Genomic DNA, 20,347 nt, shown 5'->3' on the forward strand with positions numbered 1-20,347 from the left:
CCGCGCAGACCTATTACCTCCCAGTTCTTGCTCAACAAGTATAAGCGGCAACAGGAAAGTTCGAGATATCGCGAAGAAATAATGCGACGACACGAAGATCATTGGCGATGTCCTTTCTTCATCCATTGCTGGGAAAACAACCTCAGGTTGCCATCGGCTCATAATTGCCCAGAGTGCAGCGGTCCATATCGCAATAATCGCCCGTTCAGAAGATCTCACTCCAGGGATAGAGGATCAGAGCCAATCAGCAGAAACTGACGCGAGCAAGAAGATCGGCACCTTTCAATGCGTGATCAGCTGGGAGGCAGAGTTGACCGATATGATCGGCCAAGGGACAGACACGAACAGCATGACCGACCGGGGGGCAGAGTCAGCGCACACGATCGGCTAGAGGAGATGGCGATGCTAGGGTGTCAGATGTAAACCCCTAGGATGGGAATCGGACTGGGAGCGTGCTAGGCCGCCGACCAAACCGGTTAACCCCAAGTGGTGCCCTGATGGATTGACCAAATCCCAAAAATGAAGGATCCAACGCCTGCGCCAATGGGAACAACAGGAAGAGGAGCAGAGGCAGGTGGTGGATAAGAAAGACGATAGGTCTCGAGTCTGGCGCCCCAAAAGAAACAACAATGAAGAAGATGGCAAGCAAGAACCGGTAGCTGACGTCAGCATGGTGTTCATCTTGCCGATGGAGTTCATGGCTCCCGCCGATCGGTACGACACGACGAAGATGGAGGAACAGATGGCACAATTGGTTTTGGAGCCAATGACAGCCACTTTTGAAAAACCCGAAGATGAAAAACGGCTACACCTCAAGGCACTGTTCCTCAAAGGACACATTGATGGTCGACCTATCACCAGGCTACTAGTAGATGGAGGCGCTGCAGTCAACATCATGCCATACGCCATGTTCCGAAAGCTGGGTAAAAGCGACGAGGATCTAACCAAGATGGACATGATGCTCAAGGACTTCGAGGGCAATGTGTCTCCCGCGCGCGGGGTGCTCTACGTCGACCTCACCATCGGCAGTAAGACCCTTCCCACTACTTTCTTTATTATTAATGGCAAAGGGTCCTACAACATGTTGCTCGGACGCGATTGGATACACGCGAATTGCTGCCTCCCGTCTACAATGCACCAATGCCTCATACAATGGGTCAGCGACAACATCGAGATAGTCACCGCCGATTCCGCCTACAGTGTTGCTGCGGCCGATACGCAGCAGTGGAGCTGCGAACACGTCAAGTGCATATCCGGGAGAACTTGGGACACTGATTTCCTAAAAGTGTCCAATTTTGGCCTACAGCCGATCCGAGCAGTCGGCTCTGAAGATTCAGATTAGATGGATCAGTTCGTCCGAGAAAATGGAAAGCTGGGGCACGGGTTTACGTCGGCCGATTCATTAGACATGATAGATTTAGGTGATTGCACCAAACCAAGGCCGACGTACATAAGTGCTAACTTGGATCCCGAATACAAGTGTAAATTGACAAACTTGTTAAAGGAATTTAAAGATTGTTTTTCTTGGGAATACCATGAGATGCCTGGCCTAGACCGGTCCATTGTCGAACACCGGTTGCCCATAAAACCAGGATATCGGCCGTATCAGCAGCCCGCACGACGATGCAATCCTAAAATTCTACCTGATATAAAGGCCGAAATTACGAGACTGATTGAAGCAAAATTTATTCAGCAGTGCCATTATGCCGAGTGGATCTCCAATATTGTACCCGTATACAAGAAAAACGGAAAGCTGCGCGTGTGCATCGACTTCAGGAACCTTAATCAAGCTACGCCGATGGATAGATATCCAATGCCGACAGCCGATGTTTTGATAGATGCCGCCGCGGGACATAAAGTCATCAGTTTTATGGACGGTAATGCTGGGTACAGCCAAATATTAATGGCTGAAGAAGATATTTCGAAAATGGCTTTCAGGTGCCCGAGTCACCTCGGTTTATTCGAGTGGGTAGTAATGACCTTTGGATTGAAAAACGCCAGCGCTACATATCAACGGGCTATGAATTACATCTTCCACAAGCTCATTGGCGTCCTGGTGGAAATCTACATCGACGATGTCGTAGTCAAATCGAAGGGGCATCAAGAGCATCTGGCCGATCTGCGAGAAGTATTGGAGTGCACAAGGAAGCATGGGTTGAAAATGAACCCGAACAAGTGTGCATTTGGCGTATCGGCCGGGCAATTTCTGGGATTCATGGTTCACGAACGCGGGATAGAAGTCAACCGAAAAATCATAGCGGCCATCAATAAGGTTTGGCCCCACAAAACAAAACTGAGTTGCAATCCCTAATCGACAAAGTTAATTTTATCAGAAGGTTCATATCCAACTTGTCCGGGCGTATTCAAGCCTTCACGTCGTTATTAAAGTTAAAGCCCGACTAGGAATTTGTGTGGGGAGAGGAACAACGGAAAGCACTAGAAGACATCAAGCAATATCTGATCTCGCCACCTGTATTGGTCCCACCACAAGCTGACAAGCCATTCAGACTATACTTATCGGTCGATGAACGGGCTATCGGATCGGCGTTGGTACAGGAGTTCGAGGGAAAGGAACGGGTGATATATTATGTGACTAGAAGACTTCTAGACACCGAGACAAGATATTCCCTGGTAGAACGGCTATGCCTATGTCTATATTTCTCATGCACCAAGCCCAGGCACTACCTATTGTTGGCAGAGTGCATAGTCGTATGCAAGGATGATGTGGTAAAGTACATGCTATCATTGCCGATTTTGAAAGGACGAATTGGAAAGTGGATCCTGGCTCTGTCAGAGTTTGACCTAAGGTACGAATCGGCCAAAGCTATCATTTCTCTCTGCCGATAGAAGCATCCGCGACCAATAAAATCAGGCGGAATACTGAGCCATCCTAAAAGGCATTCAATTATTGAGGGAGATCAAAGCTGATGGTGTGGAGATTTTCGGGGATTCCATGCTCATCGTAGACCAGTTAACAGCAAGATCTGAATGTAAAGACGATGTCATGAGGATCTACTATGAAGATTGCCTCCAACTCTTAAAGGAATTCAAGTCCGCAGTTGTTGAGCATATTCCCATAAGTTATAATGAAGAGGCCAATAGGCTTGCCCAACACGCGTCCGGGTATCGGCCGATTCAAGGCACCATGACTCTAGAACTCACGGCCGACGATTGGCGAAAGGAGATCGCCGACTACCTAAAAGATCTGTCCAAAAAGGTGGATCGGCGAGTGCGTTTTCAAGCGACAAAATATGTATTACTCAAAGATGACTTGTTTTACCGAACGATTGACGGGGTTCTGCTCAAATGCCTGGGGACGGAAGAGGCAAAGATCCTGATGGGAGAAATCCACGAAGGCTTGTGCGGAGATCACCAATCGGCTCATAAAATGAAGCGGATGATTAGGAATAATGGATATTATTGGCCGACGATACTCGAAGATTGCTTCAAATATTATAAAGGGTGTCAGGACTGTCAGAAGTTTGGCAACGTACAACGTGCGCCAGCGTCGGCTATGAATCCAATAGTCAAGCCATGGCCGTTCAGGGGTTGGGGAATAGACCTCATTGGCCAGATTTATCCTCCATCAAGCAAGGGACACAAGTTCATATTAGTAGCCACTAATTACTTTACCAAATGGGTGGAGGCGATCCCATTAAAGGCCGTGACATCGGCCGCTATGGTCGACTTCGTAAGAGACCACATTGTTTATCATTTCAGTATCCCTCAAACCATCACAACTGACCAAGGGACGATGTTCACTTCAGGTGAGTTCGAAGAGTTCACTGCTGATATGGGAATTAAGTTGCTGAATTCTTCTCCATATTATGCTCAAGCTAACGGCCAGGCTGAATCGTCCAATAAGGGGATAATTAAGTTGATCAAAAGGAAGATTGAGGAATAACCTAAAAAGTGGCACTTGTGTTTGACCGAGGCTTTATGGGCTTACAGGATGGCCTGCCACGAGGCCACTAAAATATCTCCTTATCAATTGGTGTATGGTCACGAGGCAGTGTTGCCTTGGGAATTAAGGACGAGGTCAAGACGCACATCGCTTCAAGAACTTGACGATTTGGCAGGTCAACGATTGAGGGCCTTGATCAGCATTGAGGAGAATAAAAAGAGAGTGGCCAGGTGGTACGACGAGAAGGTCAAAGTCAAGCAATTCTCCCAAGGAGATTTGATATGGAAGTTGGTGCTGCCGACAAGGTCTAAAGATCCCAAATTCGGTAAATGGTCGCCCACTTGGGAAGGGCCGTATAAAATCGGCCGATGCGCTCCAGGAAACGCATACATACTGGAGACGATCGAAGGAGAGGAGTTCACAAGGGCCTTGAATGGGAGGTACCTGAAGAGGTATTATCCTAGTATATGGGTCGATGCATAACTAGTTATGGAGTGTATCAAGATGGTGCGGCCAGCTCCTATTAGATCTTGTAGCCGATGCAAAGACAAAATCGCCTTGGGAACAAAACATTCGTCTTAGTTAGCCGATTTATTATTCGGTACGAACGATGGGGTACATGGCCGACACGGTACAAGTTGCCCTTAGAACAAAAAGTACCAACACATCTGTTAACCACACTTTTTCTTAAGCTCCCTCTCTACCCGACCTAAATCTATCAAGAGGCGGATGCTCCTTTCCTCCAGATCTTTCATCGCGGCTTCAGCCTTAACTTGGCGAGGAAGAGGGTGGCTCCGATCAACCGATGGTTGAGACGTTCCTGCTGCGGCGTCTTCAAGGGCGACTGGGTGGGGAAGTGGATGACTCCTTTTGATTGGTGGCCGCCTGGAGCAATTGGCGTCGATGTGATCCCAGATCCTCTGGACTTCAGCAGGGACATGATCCCTGAGTTCTTCACGATGGGCTCTGATCAAGTCTTTGTCCTCCTGCGACAACAGTTCATCGGAGTGCATGATCTCGATTGCCCATTCCAGTTCGGGACTAAGACGTCTCGGCTGAAAAAATTAACAGATAACCGCTCGATGTCATACTGGTTAAAATGTCAGACCGGGGAATAGAGGGCGTAGGAAGATCTCATACCTGGTTGACCGAGAAGGAGGAAAAGGAGGAAGATGAAGAAGACATCTTGGTAAATAGTCTGGTGGTATGAACTACTAGAGGAGAAGAGGACGAGCGAGGTGAATGCCCTTGGAAACAATTCGGGGTCTCGTACTTATAGAAAGAAAAGAGGCGAGAGTTTGGTAAGACGCGTCCCATCAGATTAAAAGGGGTAATAAATGAAAGGCCGGTAAGATTGGATCCGCACGTCAAACGGTCAAAAGACATTAATGTTTTTACAGAGCGGCCAGTACTTTTACAGTTCATCCAAGGAGGGCACTAATAACCGCAATCGCTCGCTGCCTAACCTGATCGGCCGAGTCTAAAGTTCGCTGGTCGTCGTCGGCCGATCCAGGGACTTTTGACATATGGCGATTGTAACGACCCAAGTTTAAATCAGCCGAGTTAATCTTAAGATGAGTCCCTAATCTGGTTGACTCAGCTTTTCTTGAGCTTTATCACCTAGAGTCCGGTTCTCAGCCCGACCCTGAAACCCAACCAAACCGCCGATTCTCTCTAAGTCCCGAAAGCCAGTGTACCTCCAGACTTGAGAGCTGTGGGAGAGCCAGAGACTGGAAGGTGGACCCACAACTAGATCCCCGGATCTCTCGGGTCAAACGCGCCAGAGCCAACGTGCGCCCCGCTTCAGAGCCTCTCCGCCGCGTGGCTCGACCTCCCTGACGAGCGCCGCCTCGCCCAGTCGCCGATCGCGACAAGATAGATCAGCGCGCCTCCTTCCCAATCGCGCGCGGAAGCCCCTGCAGCCCTTTCTGCCTCGCCTCGTCTCGCTCGCGCCCTCGCCGGTCGCGCCAAGGCACCCTGTCGCCACCGCGATAGAGGATTTGCCGCCGCCGGAGCACCATCGAACCTCGCCGCTGTCCAAGCCTTAGCGTCTTAGTCCTTCCGCCTAAGTCTGTTCCTTCCCGACCCCAAGACTTCACCAGTAGGCCTAAAGGTAAGCTGCTGACCCCCTTTTCGGTTCGCCCGACCCCCTTTTTTTCCGTCTCGCCCGACCCCGTCTGTTTCGCCGACCCTTATCCGCCTCGCCCGAGGGTTCGGCTGTATCTTTTTCTTTGACCCGAGGGTATCTGTGTAAAATTTCAGGGACTTCTCTGTGTTAAGTCTGAGGACCCCGGTACAGTTATTCCTTAGGTCTAAGGGTCAGATCATAAGTTTCTCCCAATCCGACCCTTTTGTCCTGTTCTCCATCAACTGAAGTTTGGACTTCCCCACCTTTCCTGTAGCTTTGCTACAAGTGTCTGAGCTAAAACGTGCAAGTGTTGTTGAAATAACCCTCTAAATTTTTAAGCCCTACATTTTGCACTTCCGTGTAGAGCTAAATCTCACCGACGGCACATACGAGCTGCATCCGGCGCCAGAAGACAGAGCAGTAGCTGAGCCGCTGACCGCAGGAGCTGAAGCAGAAACTGAAGAGGACTAGTTTGCCTCCACCCCGCTCGAAGGCAAGCCCCAGAGCATGAACCCAACTTTCTAAACTTGCACATGCCTTCCTTCGTATGTATGTGCATTTACGTTATAGGAGTTGTTTGAAACCATAGATGCATGACTTAGCTCCCTTGATCTGAACACTAGCCTGATAAGTCCGAGTAGTTGCAATGCTTAATAGGGCTCGGTAAAAGTCGAGTGATTTCCTATCACTCGCGAGTAATAGGAGTTGGTTGTTCTCCTTCTGGTTACAACTATAAGGACGGTGGACGGGGCAGGGCCTGGTAAACTCTTTGGTGGTCGGTGGATCACCCCGTCTGTCTATAAGAAGTTGCTTAAGGTCAGAAAGTGTTGGTGTTCGTGATCAAGTGTTTGAAAGTACTAATCTCATACCCAGTATGGGATGGGGAAGCCTAGTACCTGATTGAACCTGGACGTGAGCGGTTCGATCCACTGTCTCTGGAACAGAGTTCCCCTATGGCCGCATGTGGTGGCAAGTGTAGTCACGGAACGGCAGAGGCCGGGTCTGTGGAACCTTGCACCAAGAGAGGTGGGCCCGACACGGGTTAGGGGATTGATGGGGACGGCCGACACAGGAAGCGACCCTCTGTGGTGCGCAGATGTTGTGAGGTTAGGTTTGCCATGCATGGTTAAGGAACTCAAATCGATTCGTCTGCCTCTGACAGTTTGAGACTGCTTGATCGCTATGCTACACTGAGTAAAGATGGAACATGATGATGATATGAACTTCATGTTGAGCTATATACACATAATGTTTGGATCTGTGTTTGCTTAGCATAAGTTGCAAAAGTAGGCTGGTTAATGAATTTAGAACCGGAGCTAAAACCTTGAAAGCAAGGACCTACTGTAGTTGCTTTTGGCAAACAAAACCCCTCAGCCAAAGAACCTTGCATGTCTAGAAGTGGTGGATTAGTTTTCCCACCAGTCGGTTAAGTCTTGTTGAGCTTAGAAGCTCAACCCTGTTACAGCATCTCTTTTTAGGTGAAGTTGAAGCTTCCGAGTGTGCTGCTGTTGGCACTTGGCCACCCTAGCTTCCTCCAGGGTGGACGGTCAAGTGGGATCCCTCCTCAGACGGCGAGGAGCGGGATCATTGATGTCCTGATCAGCCTCATCAGGGACATCCGCCCCCGACGCTAGCTTCCGCTATTTTATCTTTCCGTTGCTTTTGAATCATGTAAAACTCTGATTTTCGAACCAGTGTGTAATAAATCGTTGGACTACTTAATTGATCTGTTGTATTCTCTGGAACCACTCACCTTCGTGTGAGCTATGCTAACTCGGTCCTGTCTAAGCGGTTTTATCGGATGAAATCCGACGGATCATCGAGTTAACTTGATTAAAGCATGAGATTCGCGTCTTAGGCGACTTAATCGTGCTTTAGCTAAGTTAATCCGAGGTGTTCCGCCACAGCTGGTACCAGAGCAGGTTTAGCAGGACAGAGAACACAATGGGTCCTAAAATACTTCCTTTTTAAATAAAAATTTGCAAGAAATATGTTGAAAAATCTCGTACGATCGTTAAGGATGACCTTAGTACGAGAGGCCCTAGCGGATTTTGGGGTTATTTTAGGTGGCTATTACTTATTGGTTATTTTGCTAACCTCCAGCACTTCGCCACGTGTATCATATGTGTGCCGAGTTCCGCATCGCAAGTATGTGAGGGTTGATAGGGAGTTCTATTCGAAGGACCCTATCATCGCGGTTGTTTCGCTCACGTTTATCATACGTGCGCAAGTTCCGTATGTTAATTCATGTGAAGGGTGGTATGGTTTGATTCCAACAAACCTATCATCATTGTTGTTCGCCCACGTCTATTATGCGTGCGCAGATTCCGCATCTCGAGTATGCGAAGGGTTATATGGTTCTATTCAAAGGGGACCTATTTCCACGGTTGTTGTGCTGTCCATGCAGCGTTAAATGCATGGGTACCGTTTCTATAGTGAACGGTAATGCTTGGGGACGCTTCGTGAGTGCTGGCACGAAAGGTTCATGTGGTTGTGTTTTCTGCAGGTACACTAACCGCGTTCGCTAGGGAAACGCTGCTAGAAACTGACTAGCTACTATAGGGAGCGACGTACTTGTTGCCTTGCCACCGGCACTAACAGCGTAAGACCAAAGCTTTTGGCAGTTATTTTGGTTGAGAGGACGAGATAGGTCATGCATGCGTCATGAACTAAAATCTGTGAAACCACCTCCCTAAAAAAACCTTGCCCTGGTAAAGCTCTTCTTCGCTTTAAGGATTTCTAGCTACCTTCTCAGTTGAGATATGTTTAAAAATCCGAGTGCTTTTCCCTACCTGATCTGTTCTCTTTGGGGTTTTTGTCTCACGCTTGTTCGGTTCTTGGTTCCAGATGGCTGCTCCCGAACATGTGTTTCGCAGCGCTGATGGCACTTCCCACTCCATGTGCCTACACTTCGAGGGCTTTCCTGCCATTTTGTGGGATACCTTGAGATGGTTTGGGTACCAGTCACCGCCTCTTTACGCGGGACGGGAGTACCAGGAGCACGGAGTGCAGCGGTGCAACATGCAAGTGGTTGTACCTCCACCCTCTGTACTGCCCGAGTGGCCCCAGCTCGAGGTCTCGACCTACGGTCACACCCTTGAGGACACCTGGGAGTCAGCAGCCCTGCAGGCTCTCACCCAGTTTTGCCGGCTACACTCGCTTGAGGTCCTTTTGGACCCGATCGGTTTGTTTCCCGCTAGGGATCGGCTGGACCCGGCTTGGCTTGACCGCGTCAACAACATGGAGGTGTTGGCAGCCTCACACTCGTTGGTCACCCTCTCTACCACAACAAGGTGCATGTCAGCTTTGTACCGACTGATTGAGCTTCAAGGATGGGCTATGGCTGTCTTGGCTCGGATAGCTGTAGACACCCAGGAGCATTTCAACACCACCAAGAGAGACTTGGTGGAACGGTCATATCAGCTTATCCAGAGGAGCATACAGGTCTCCGACATGCAGGCCAGGATTTCCGAGCTCGAAGAAGAAGTGACGGACATGGAGCATGACATGATTCAGCTTGCCGAAGAAAAGATGGAGGTTGAGATGGAGCTCGTGGTTGCTAATGCACACTTGGACGAGCACCATGCCGAGCTCGATGCCATCCATGCTTTGGAAATGCAGCTGGATGACCAAATGGCCCCGGAGGAGGAGGAGGACCCTGAGGAGGTAGTGGGAGTCTCCAGTATGGACATTGAGGATGGCGACGCCCCTTCTCCGACGCATAGTGTTCCCTCAGTAGGCAACCTAGATAACTTTTAGGTTGAAAGCTGTAGGGAGCTAATCTTTTGTTGTACTCCTCGGCAACCTAAGTTTTGTAGCAATGTAATAGGTTAGCCTTGAGTTGAGTACTCCTTCTGTGTTAAAGGAGTAGCAATGTAATGATCTTGGTAAAATCCGTTCTTTTTGGGACCCGCCTTGGATGCCAAAGTTGTGTGAGTTTTTGTTCTGTGACCCCACACAGGTTTCCATTCCTTTGGGTCTATCCAAAGCATGGCCAACCCAGGGTCACGAGGTCGGATGCGCCCGACCCCTCGTGGAAGGTATCCGCCTCGCCCGACCCCTTGTTGCACAGCTCCGCTTCGCCCGACCCGAGCACTTAACGTCGGACATAGTGGAACCCATGGGATAAGGTTTTGACTCGCCCGAGGTTGTGTGAAGACCAGCCAATGAGAACACGGATCGTGTGGACCCTACTGAGTGTGGATCAAAACACCTTTCCGATCGGTTAGCAAAGTAAAATGACCGTGCAGAACCAAGCTAGTTGCTAACTAGGATGGCAAGGAGAGGTGTACACCTCCTTAATAAAGATATGTTGTTGTGTTGCACTATCGGCAAGAGTCGCATTTAAGGATTCAACACATACGTTCCCGCATGATTGGAATACTTCTGGGATTATGGAACTAATGGAACGTTGACTCTTGCAGATGGCGCACCGCATCCGATCCGGCTCTGTGCCCAGTGGCAGTGAGCAGAGGCAGGACCTTCCCCCACCTCCACCCCCACCTTCGCTGGAAGCCATCTTGGCAGCTCAAACTGAGCTGCTGAGGCACATTGCCCAAGGACAACAGCAACAGCCCCATGGAGGGAGGGCTTATCAGCAACCTCAGGTTGCTCGCTATGAAGACTTTTTGGGCACGCAGCCCCCAACCTTCCACAAGATAGAGGACCCTCTCGACGCCGACGCATGGGTTCACACGATCGAATCAAAATTCGAACCCTCACCACCCCGTGCCCCGACCAGAACAAGGCCCCGTTCGCCGCTCAACAACTACGCGGTTCCGCCCGGCTTTGTGTGGCGGAACCGCCCAACTTAAGCTGGTTTAAGTGCGCCTAATCGCCGTCGGAACGGCAATTATCTGAAACGCACCTAAAACAGCATAAGTCCGGTAGTCCATCGAGTGTCCCTAGGACTCCTCGAAGAATCCACGGCGTGTCTCATAACCATGCATCAGGATAATATCCGTGATGGGATAATATCAACAAACATTACGTTTTTACATACATAATTAAGAGGTACGAGTTATTACAAGACATGAGTTGAGGCAAACTTAGTGATGCAGTGTTAGACAAGTTCTAAGATTAAACATAAACAGTTTAGGAGAAGATGCGTCGATCAACTGTTTTCTAGGGTATTGCGAGACTCAGGTCAATACCCTAGGGCTTCGGGGTCTCCTCCTCGGTAGCCTCCTGTGGAGCTTCTGAAAGATAACCACAAGGGGAGAACCCTGAGTATGGGGTACTCAGCAAGTCTTACCCGACTAACTAATATAATAGCTTTTCTTTGGGGATGCATGTCAGCCTTTGGGTGTGCTTGGTTGACACGACTTTTTGCCGAAAAAGCTTACTATGAGTAAAGCCTTAGTTTTATCTTTTATTTGGGTTAAGTCATTACCTAACCGTTCTAAGTGATGACAGAAGTAAAAGCACTCATAGCTGTTAAATCATACATTACTTGACAACAGGAGATTTTATATTGCATGAATTAATACTACGATGCTTAACAGCGATCAAGTGCATTCATAACCGAGAATTGCGGCGATCCGGATCTAATTACATCCTGCAGGAGAGTACCCTGATCACCAGCATTATACGACTATCCAGGTCGTACTAACAACCTCTCGATTAGCAAAGTCAATGATTAGGAATACGACTACCCGGACCCAGGGATGCACCCCCACATGGGACCCCACGTCTGGCCTGATCTCCATGTGAGTTTCAGGCTACACCCCTGCCAATCTCCAGCACGTCAAGCGCGGGTACGAAGCATTCCTGATCATAGAATTTACTAATCTACTGGGCTTTACTGGTCCCATACCCAGTAAGTGATCAGATGCTTATCACTTGATCAAAAGTTAAGACACGAATCGGGCCTTAACCAAATTAATCTAGCCGACAGAACTACATCTCTAGCTTCTGTCCGCTTTCAAACTTTCCAGCTATCCTCCGTAAGCAATATGTATGACTTAAGAGTTTTCCTTAAGGTTGGTAAACCAAACCTGTAAGCAAGTAAGCAATTCTAGACTTGGGTAGTTTCTAAGGTTTGAACAAGTGGCAAAGATGTCCTTAAATCAAGGCATGATCATACACAAGAATAGGTTCCAATCAACTCCTAGACTTAGTGCATGCAATAAGCAAATAACCTATAACTAGTCACATGAAATAACGACTCCAAAATAATCTAATCTCCTACGGGTTAAGAATTATTTGTGATTGATAAAGTGTTATTCACATTTTATACATTTTATAAATATTAAGTATTTATTTAATTACCTTAAAAGGAAGGCATTAAATAAATACCTGAATTTTTTATTATTTTCCTAGGGTGTAAAAATTTTAATGCATAAAGGAAAATAAAACAAGCCTAACAAAATTGGTTTCACTAATTTTGGATACTTCTACAAATTTCTGTGATTAAACTGGTGTAAAACGATTTTAAACGAATTAAATAACTAAAGGAAACCTGATTTTTCCCGAAAATTACCCGGAATACTTTTCTTACTCAACTCTTCTCTACCCTCTCTCACGAACACTGGGCCCCACGGCGCGGACCCTACTCTTCCTATTCTTTCTACCCGCCGGCCTTAACTCTTCTCCCCGACGGGCCCCGCGGGCCGATTTTCTTTTTCTTTCTTCTGCTGCAGCCCAACACCGGCCCACGGCCCTCTTCTTTTTTTTCCTTTCTCGCCGACCGCGCGCGCGCTGCTACTGGGCCTCCAACGCGCCGGCCCAACCGGCGACTGCGCCGTTCCGGCCTCCTTCTGCTCAGCTGACCTGCGCGCTACTGGGCTTCTATGACGCGCCGCGGCCCAGCAACCGCTCGCGTCGCCCCGGCCTGCCTCCTTCCTCCCCTTTCACCTCTGACGCGTGGGCCCGAGCGCCCAGCGCCTTCTTCTACCTCCCGCAAAAATGCGCCCGCGATAGGGGGCGGCGCGGCTCGCCGGCCGGCGCCCTCCCGGTGGCGGGACTAGGTCGCAACACCACTCCTAGACCTACACGACCCCGTGCGCGGCAACAGCTCCCCGGGAGATGGCCGGAGCCATCCCCTCTACGGCGACAGGCGGCGACTCCCTCGGCCGGCCGTGGCTTCTTACGACATCAACACCACTGACTCAAACATCTACCCCTACACCATCCTAGGACCCTAAGGACTCGACTACAACTACTCAGGAAGGAAGAGAGATAGCGCAAGGTGGTTCTCACCGTGAGCGGGCGGCGCGACGGCGGCGGACAGAAACGGCGGCGAGCACGGCTACCCCGGCAAGGATGTGGGACAACGACTGGCCCGGGGTGTAGCTAGGGTGTCTGTGGGGGAGTGGGCGAGAGGAATCGACGGGAGCTGCGGGGAGGCAGTGGAATTTTGCTCGGCGGCGGTGCTTGGACAGAGGAGAGTGGGCGGCGGTAAAAGAAGAGATGGTGAAACGGCGGCGCGGGAGCAGTAACTATTCAAGCGATTAACCCTGCGCATGGACGACACCGTGGCCTACCCGTAGGCTTGCGTGGTGAGGAGGTGGCCTAGCTAGTCGCCCTGGCGGTTGACCGACGACGGCGGCGACACGTCTTGAGCTCTGTCACCGTTCCTCTGACGCCCGTGACCTTCAGAGCTGACTGGTGGTCGATCTTCAATCCGACGGCCGCTAGCGTCTGAACCGAAGTTGGAGATAATCTCAAACTCTCCATCTTTTATTTTGGCTTCATCCCGAGATAAACATCGAATTCGATTCAATTTTGATTTGTTTCTCGGGTTCTTTTGGAGTTCACTGAAGAAACAAACATTCAGTTCGTCAGTTCTAACAGTGGTGTTGATCTCACTTTGGGAACCAAATTAAGGACTCAATTCTTGTTCTGTCAATCCAACTTCTGCCTAAACATGTTCTACTATGTCCCAATGTTCCATTTTGCTCAATAACAAGTACCCCTTTTGATCTACATTGCTCTGAATTCGAGTTCCAAGTTGATGCCTTGCTGTTGTTCAGACTTAGGAAATTTTCAGAGTTTCAGACAATTGTGACATTGTGCTGACTTTGAGCTCGAGTTTGACTTCCTTACCTCCACTGTTCCTGGCCAACAGCACTTGAATATTGTAGTCCAAAGTCCATACTTCAGTATGGTATAGTTGTCCTGGTGCACTTAGTTGCAAAATTCTCCAGAAACTAATTTTGAAAACAGACTCTGCTGCTGTTTTTCTGGACTGCTGTTTTCGGATGGTGAACAGTACACAACATTTCTCTTTTTCTTTTCTCTGGTTCCTTTGAGATATTTAGCACTAATTCACTTCCAAATTTTTAATCCCTCAGTTCCAATTAATCTTACACTTGTACTCCATATGTTTGACAAATTTTTCTGAATTTCAAATTGAAATTCAAATTTTGGTCAAATTTGGCCGAATTTGAAATTTTTGCCAATTTCTTTTCTTTTTCTTTTGGAAATGCTTCTAATTTCTCAAGTTATTTGTAATGCCTCCAATGGCAGCTGTTACAGCCTCTCCCCCTTAACAGAATCTCGTCCCGAGATTCCCAGGGTTAAATCCTTGGTTTTTGGAATGGAAAGGAAACTGCGTCAGGTCAATTATTCTTTCTTTTTCTGTACAAGGATAGTGGGGTGGTGGTTCTGGTTCCTCAGTTTCCGACGGTTTCAAATAATTCCGGATATTTAGACTCTAGGTCTTCAGCTTTTTCCCAAGTAGCTTCATCTGGAGTATGGTTTTTCCATTGCACTTTATAAAACATGATACTCCGAGTGCGGGTATCTCGTGTCTTTTGATCTAGAATTTTACTAGGTCCCTCTTCATATGTTAGATCTGGCTCGAGCTCAATTTCTGGATCTTCTAAAATTTCTTCTGGAACTCTTAGGCACTTCTTAAGCTGGGATACATGAAATACATCATGTATAGAAGCAAGTTGATCAGGCAATGACAGCTTATATGCCACGGGACCTTTTCGTTCCCGGATTTCATAGGGACCAATATACCTCGGGGCTAATTTACCCTTTACTCCAAAGCGCTGTACGCCTTTCATTGGGGATACCTTTAAGTATACAAAATCTCCGGCATAAAATTCCAAGGACCGTCTTCTTTTGTCTGAATAACTCTTTTGCCGGGACTGGGCTACTTCTAAATGCTTACGAATTTTCTGGACCTTCTCCTCGGTTTCCACAACCAAGTCCGATCCCAGGTGTGTCCTTTCTCCTACTCCTGACCAATTTAGAGGAGTTCGGCATCTTCGACCATACAAGGCTTGGTGCCATCATAATGCTAGCTTGATAGCTATTATTATAGGAGAACTCGGCTAGGGGCAAACATTCATCCCATAGCTTAGATAAGGTAAGGACACATGCTCTTAACATGTCTTCTAAAATTTGATTGACCCTTTCTGTCTGTCCTCCAGTTTGAGGATGATAAGCAGAACTTTTAATGAGAGTAGTACCCATGTCCTTTTGCAGTTGTTCCCAGAATCTGGAAACAAACTGGGAACCTTGATCGGAGATTATGGTCTTCGGCACTCCGTGCAAGGATACAATCCGGGCTATATAGAGCCTGGCATATGTCGACACCGGGTAAGTAGTCTTGACTGGAATAAAGTGAGCCGACTTAGTAAGGCGATCGACAATAACCCAGATGGAATCATATCCCTTTGAAGTGGTAGGCAATCCTACTATGAAATCCATAGAAATATCTTCCCATTTCCATACAGGAATTTCTGAAGGTTGTAACAAACCTGCCAAATTTTGTAATATAGGTTTAACTCTTTGGCAACTATCACATTTTGCTACATATCTTGCAATTTCAGGTTTCATTTTGGTCCACCAAAATCTTTGCTTTAAATCTTGGTACATTTTATTGGTTCCGGGATGAATGGAGAACTTGGACAGATGTGCTTCTTCTAAGATTAATTTCCTTAGATCTTCGTCTTTAGGAACCACTATCCTGTTCTTGAAGTACAGCCCTCCATCTTCTTCTTGATTAAATTCGGGAATCTTCCCCTCGGCTTTTTGCTGATAAAGTGTCTTAATCCATGGATCTTCTTTTTGGGCTGTTATGATTCTTTCCTTTAGGGTATCTTGAACCATAATATTCTGAAGTGTGCCTTGTTTTACTATTTCCAAACGTAATTCTCCCATTTCTTTACACAAGGTCTTCAGGTTAGACTGGACGGTAGTGCAGTGGCATTGGGCCTTTCTGCTCAAGGCGTCGGCCACCACATTAGCCTTACCAGGATGGTAATGAATTTCTAGTTTATAGTCTTTAATCAATTCTAGCCACCGTCTTTGCCTCATGTTCAAGTCCATCTGAGTAAAGATGTATTTCAAGCTTTTGTGGTCAGTAAAGATACGACATTCACTACCTAAAAGATAGTGTCGCCATATCTTTAGTGCATGCACTACGGCAGCAAGCTCTAAATCATGGGTGGGGTAAGGCTCTTCATGACGCTTCAATTGACGAGAAGCATAAGAAATAACCCTGCCTTCTTGCATCAGAACACACCCGATGCCTGTTCCTGAGGCATCGCAGTATACATCAAAGGGTTTTTCTATGTCAGGTTGAGCTAGCACTGGGGCTGTAGTCAGTAATTTCTTTAAGATTTGGAATGCTTCTTCGCACTCAGGTTTCCATTCAAATTTTGTGTCCTTCTTTAATAACTCTGTGATTGGCTTAGAAACCTTTGAGAAATTGGGAATGAATCTACGGTAATAGCCAGCCATTCCCAAGAAACTTCTTACTTCATGAACAGAAGTTGGTGATTTCCAATCCAGTATATCCTTGACTTTTCCGGGATCCACTTCGATTCCTTTTTCGGACAGTATGTGCCCAAGGAATGGAACTTTCTTTAACCAGAATTCACACTTACTAAACTTGGCATACAACTGGTGTTCCCGGAGTCTATTTAGAACAATGCGCAAGTGTTGCGCATGTTCCTCCTCATTTTTAGAAAAGACAAGGATATCGTCTATAAAGACAACCACAAATTTATCTAGCTCCGGCATGAATACTGAATTCATGAGGTACATAAAATGCGCTGGTGCATTTGTCGGTCCGAAAGACATAACCAAATACTCATATAGTCCATATCGGGTTGAAAAGGCTGTTTTTGGTATGTCCTCAGGTTTTATCTTAATCTGATTGTACCCTGACCGAAGGTCAATTTTTGAAAAGACCTTAGCCCCGGACAACTGGTCGAACAACAAGTCAATCCGTGGCAGTGGATACTTGTTCTTGATGGTTACCGCATTCAAAGGGCGGTAATCCACACATAGCCTTAATGTGCCATCCTTCTTTTTAACAAATAGAGCTGCGCAGCCCCATGGTGAAGTGCTAGGTCGAACGAAACCCTTATCCAACAATTCTTGGAGTTTTTTTTTAATTCTGCTAGCTCTTTATGTGGCATTCGATATGGTCTTCTAGAGATAGGAGCGGTGCCTGGTTCTAACTCAATAGTGAATTCTACCGCTCTATCAGGCGGTAGCCCAGGCAAATCTTCTGGAAATACATCTAGAAACTCATTAACCACAGGGATAGATTCTAGAGTCACTGCTCTAGTCTTTTTGACCATCTGGTCCAAACAAGGATGAACAGGTAATTGGAGCTCAAAAAGGTGGCCTTGGTCATCTTTCATGCTAACGATCCGAGTAACCATATTAATTTGAACTGCATGTTCTTTCATCCAATTTACTCCCAAAATAAGATCTATTCCTTGATCTTCCAGAATTAAAGGATAAGCTCCCACCTTATTTCCTTCTAGGTTTAAAATCACATTGCGAGCTACTTGATTTGTATTCTGTGTGGCACCAGTAGCTTGAATAGCATATTTGACATTTAAGGTATGAACTTCTAGTTCATGTTCTGTAACAAACCTTCTACTTATAAAGGTATGCGATGCGCCGGAATCAAATAAAACCATAGCAGGATAATTGTTAACAAGATACATACCTGCTAGGATTGGCTCTCCTTCTGGAATTTCTTCTACAGTCATATAGTGAGCTTGTCCCGTCTTGGTGTTGACGAACTTGCGACGGACAAACTTTTGTCCCGTGCCTTGGCCCGAGGTCTGAGCCTTTAAGTTCGCGTTTCCCCCAACTTTGGGAAAACGACAGTCTCAGGCGAAGTGTCCTGGCTTCCCACAGTTGAAACAAACCTGGGGGGTCCCTGAAGGAGTAGGGTTACGAAACCCGAGAGATGGTGCAGTTCCAGGACGAGGGGCAGCACTGGGAGCTCTGGCATTCCAGGACTGGAAAGGCCGTTGCTGGAATGAAGGACGATACATGGGTCGGGGAGGACCTCTATATACCATCCTCATTCTCTGAGGAGCATTCCCAAAGTTCCCAGAAGGAATAGTCTTCCTCTTCAATGCTTCTTCTTTCTTCAGAGTTTCATCCAACATTTTCATCTTTTCTTCCGCGGTAATAGCTGTACTTACCGCGGAGCTATAATCGGCGAAAGTGCAGGTGGATAGCTTCTCCTGCATTCTTGCGTTAAGTCCTCGGAGATAACAATCCCTCTTTCTGGTTTCAGTGTTGACATGCTCTGGTGCATACTGGGCTAGGTGATCGAACTCACTGGTATATGCCAGGATACTGCGAGTTCCTTGTTGCAGTCCCAAGAACTGTTCCAGTTTCATTCTCATGACACCTTCCGGTATAAACTGCGTCCGAAAGGCTTCCTTAAAATCTTCCCAAGTAACTTCCCTCCCCACTGGCTGCCTGGCCAGATGATTGGTCCACCAAGTTGCTGCGGGACCTTGAAGCTGGAGCCCTGCAAATTCGGCCTTCTGAGCGGCAGTACATTGGGGGATTACTCGAAATTTTTGTTCCATGGCTTGAAGCCACTCGTTAGCCTCCAGTGGATGCTCGGCTTTCAAGAATACTGGGGGACGGGTTTCCAGAAATTGAGTGTAGGACACACCCTGCTCCGGATCTCTCCTACGTCCACCATTGCCAGTGTTATGTACTATCATCTGGAGTAATCGGGCTTGTTCTGCCCCAGAGTTCATCAGACTGGCTATGGCGTCAGCCAGCATGGGTGCTCTTGGTAAATCCTCTTTCTGACCTCCAGAACCTGAAGCTCGAGTTTCTCTGGGATCCGTCATGCTGCCAAGAGTAACAAGATATTAATATCTAAGGTGCATTTTATCAACAATTCTCTGCACACTAACATGTCACACATCACAGCATTCACACACAAACCATACTTATGTACATACTTATTTATATTACATGCCCAAGAGTTAATTTTTACAAAACCCCTTAGTGCCACTTGTCCATCACCCATATCTTACAAGAATATATTACAACACTCTCAAACCAAGTTCATTTCAACCGTCATAAGGAAAAATGCCTAACTCCTCGGCATTTAGTCCCAGACGAGCCATGGCTTCCTGCAGGACGTCTTGGTCGACGGTCATCAAGGTTTGTCCTGGGGGAGCAACGGGTGGAGCTTGATTGATAGAATTTTCACTTCCGGACTCCGGTCCGTAGTCACTCCAAGTGCGGGAAGTATCAGAGGTGCTCATTCCAGAGTTTCCTTCCATTTCTTCCGGATCCTCTTCTTCTTCTCCGTCTTCGGGTTCTTCTTCTCCCCATTGCTGCATGGGACCATAGCCCTGAGGAGCTAGTCCATCGGCATTGGCATTGGCCCAAGCAAACTGTTGATTTCCCGCAGGGACTTCGCCCTGATCATCCTCCATGTCCACATCAAATCCTTCCAGATTCTCGTGAGCATAAAGATCTATCTCAGGATCTGCCGGTGGCACCGGATCTTCCTCCATTTCTATCACAGGTACTAGTTGATCCGCTTCCTCCGGGTTTGGTGGTTGAGGCTCTTCTGGTGGGGGAGGTGGTGGAACATTGACAATATTTTGCGCAGGTGCATGAGCCTGCATTTCTTCCAGGGCTAGACGAAGTGACAGAATCTCGTCTAGCTGTTGGAACCTTTCCGCCTCCAGCCTATGGACATTGGATTCAGCTTCTTCTCTTGCTCTATCCGCCATGCTCCGACTGGCTTCGATGAACCCTTGCATCACCCTAAGTTTTTCTTCATAATCTTCAATCCTTCTGGACTGCTCTCTCATTGCCTTTTCCATCTCATGCTCCCTTGCCATTGCCGCCTTCTTGTACATCTCCTTATCATACCGGGCACCCATCACTTCCATCCTAGTATCTTCGTTCTTCTGCCTCTGATTATAATATTCTCGGATACAAGCTTGATGCAAGTTGTACATAGCGGTCATATAATCAGAAGTAGCAGCCACCAACACATCGTGCTCCACACGAGATGTGTTCTTCAAAGCTTTAATCCTCCGCTTCCATACCCCGTCATCTTGATG

This window comes from Setaria viridis, chromosome 4 (assembly GCF_005286985.2).
Source record: "Setaria viridis chromosome 4, Setaria_viridis_v4.0, whole genome shotgun sequence".
NCBI lineage: Eukaryota > Viridiplantae > Streptophyta > Magnoliopsida > Poales > Poaceae > Setaria > Setaria viridis.